The sequence below is a fragment of the Schistocerca piceifrons genome, chromosome 5 (genome assembly GCF_021461385.2).
Source record: "Schistocerca piceifrons isolate TAMUIC-IGC-003096 chromosome 5, iqSchPice1.1, whole genome shotgun sequence".
In the NCBI taxonomy this organism is placed as follows: Eukaryota; Metazoa; Arthropoda; class Insecta; order Orthoptera; family Acrididae; genus Schistocerca; species Schistocerca piceifrons.
Window position 1 is genome coordinate 252,848,629 of NC_060142.1, and position 2,457 is coordinate 252,851,085.

Genomic DNA, 2,457 nt, shown 5'->3' on the forward strand with positions numbered 1-2,457 from the left:
TTTGCAAGGTCTCTGCCCCCGCCGCGTCATTAGACGTGACGTCATTTATTAACATGGGCTCTGAGTGAGAATTTGAAATTTTAGTGGTGGACGGCCTATTGTCAAAATTTCCGTTAACACTTGCGTCAATATTTGATGAATCGTCACTACCGGTTACTGTCGTAAAGTCATTTTCTAACACTTGTCTCTCGTCCGAGTCGGATTGCGTCTGAATAGTATGTCTTTGCTGTTCCATCTTTGCGTATTGTTTTCTAGTTATGACCATGCCACACGTGATATATGTTTCAAGAAAATAATGTTTGACACTGGTTTTAAAATAAAATGCAGTTGAGCATGAATCGCTCGTACCAACAATGGCTGTTTGTTAATTTAGAAATGTAAACTGAATATGGGATTATTGTTAATGGCTGCTGTCCGTGTTACAACGTATCGTACAGAAGTCGGCCATATTGTACACTCGTGTATTGGTATTGTTGCAGAAGTTATTGTTTAAGGAAAAGTACTGAGAATGAAATTTATCACTGAAAACTGCTACGCGCGAAAGAAATACTACAGAATCTACTGAAGAGCTAATACACTGAATTATGCGCCTGGTCAAGCCTGCCAATGCAAAGATGCTGCGTCTTACCTTATTTTGCCGGAAGCTTAATTGCGTCTTCCCATAAAATTTTATAATTGGCAAATATCTTCAGATTTTTGTTATTTCTCATATAGTCAAGTCCAGGTCCAGAAAGTTTATTTTTCACATGAAACAAAGAGAACAATGTAACAAATGACAAAATAACAAGTCCTGTCACGGTCGCCAATATAAAATAAATAAAATAAAATAAAATACTAATTATTCTATCTGTATGATAGTGATTGGATGTAATTAATATTTACTTATCTGGAACGTGGACGTTTAATTATTCGGTATCAGACGCTTGACAATGGCTTTTTCGTAAATGTAATGTTATTCGTAGTTGACCGTGAAATAAGACTCAAATAATCGGACTTCGTATTTAAATCGTTTCCAAAGACTGCTGCGGTAGGTGCGGACTCAAATCTAAATCTCAATATTAGAATAATTTGCCAGCCATGTCAATACGTCGTACAGAGGTGACTGTCTACTAAACATAAAAGGTTTACACAGTTAGTTAAATCAGATATATTCAACCAATAAACCTACAGTTAAATAATTCTACTTACTTTCATAAATATAAATTCTTTACAGAATCGAGTGCCTAGTAAGATTGCAACTCGCAGTGTTCTTATATAACATCAAATATGGCGGTGTGCCAGTCAATGAAATATACGTGCTTCCCGCACCACTTATCCAAGACCTCTCCCTTCTTATTGAAACATAAGAGTATCGTAATTGTGTTTTTTGTTTTATCAGCGACATAGCGCTGCAGTTCTGTGCCATAGGCTTTATTTATTTCTCAGAGATTAATTATTTAATTAAGATTTCGCGTTTCCGAGGAAACTCACGCATGGCATGCAAATGTGCCTTTATGAGAGACAAGCCTTTAAAATGCAAAATTCAATGGTCGAAGCGTAAATTCTGTTTTACTGAGCTGTGGGTGGTTATCACGATGCCTGCAATACTATTGTTCCATAACGGTTTTGAATTGTGAGCGGATACGCAGCCTTTATCGACAGTCTATTATTTCGCCCTGCTATAGCTAGGTTCTACATAATCTTAAGAATGAACGGTGCAATATGCTTTCCTACACTTTCACAGTATGGAGGGAGTTTCTGAAAACATACTTACCTCCTCCCGTCCATGAAAGAGTTATCAAGTTTACAGTATAGTTTCACGTTGATAAACGTATGCTGGTGTTTTGGTTCTGTTCTATTATACTGCATCAAGGTTTACTTTTCTGCAATATAATTATCCATGACACCCTCAGAATTTTAGTTCAACATTTTGGGAACTTGTTTTAATAAACTCTTCGTTTCTGGCATAAGTGCATATACCAACAGTCTCAGTTGCCTTGGTTGCTTAATGCGTAGAATGTAGTTCAGTTAATGGTCAGTATAAAGGTAGAAATATTCTCATACTTGTGACAGCCACTTGCCATCATGATACAATGATCAGAAGGAACTGTACTCAGGGAACAGGACAGAGGCAAACAGTAATTGCTGGTAGTTCTCACATTTAAAGACTTATTTATAATACTTAGCAATCTTGAGTTGATGAGAAGGGGAGACAGAAATCCCTTCACTATACCCGTATTTGGGACGCAAAGCAATTTATAAAATATATTGTCATTGCACTCTTTTACTACACTTGTGCCAATAGTTATAAACTAGTAACTCCATTTCGTGCCTATTTTACAGTCTCAACAGTATCGATACAGAAATCGACCCTATATTAGCCTCGGGTCCTACAATAATTTTGCAGTTTTCCTTACACATACAACCCATCATAATGTGAACACGATTTTAATTCTGAAATTTAAATTTGTCGACAGG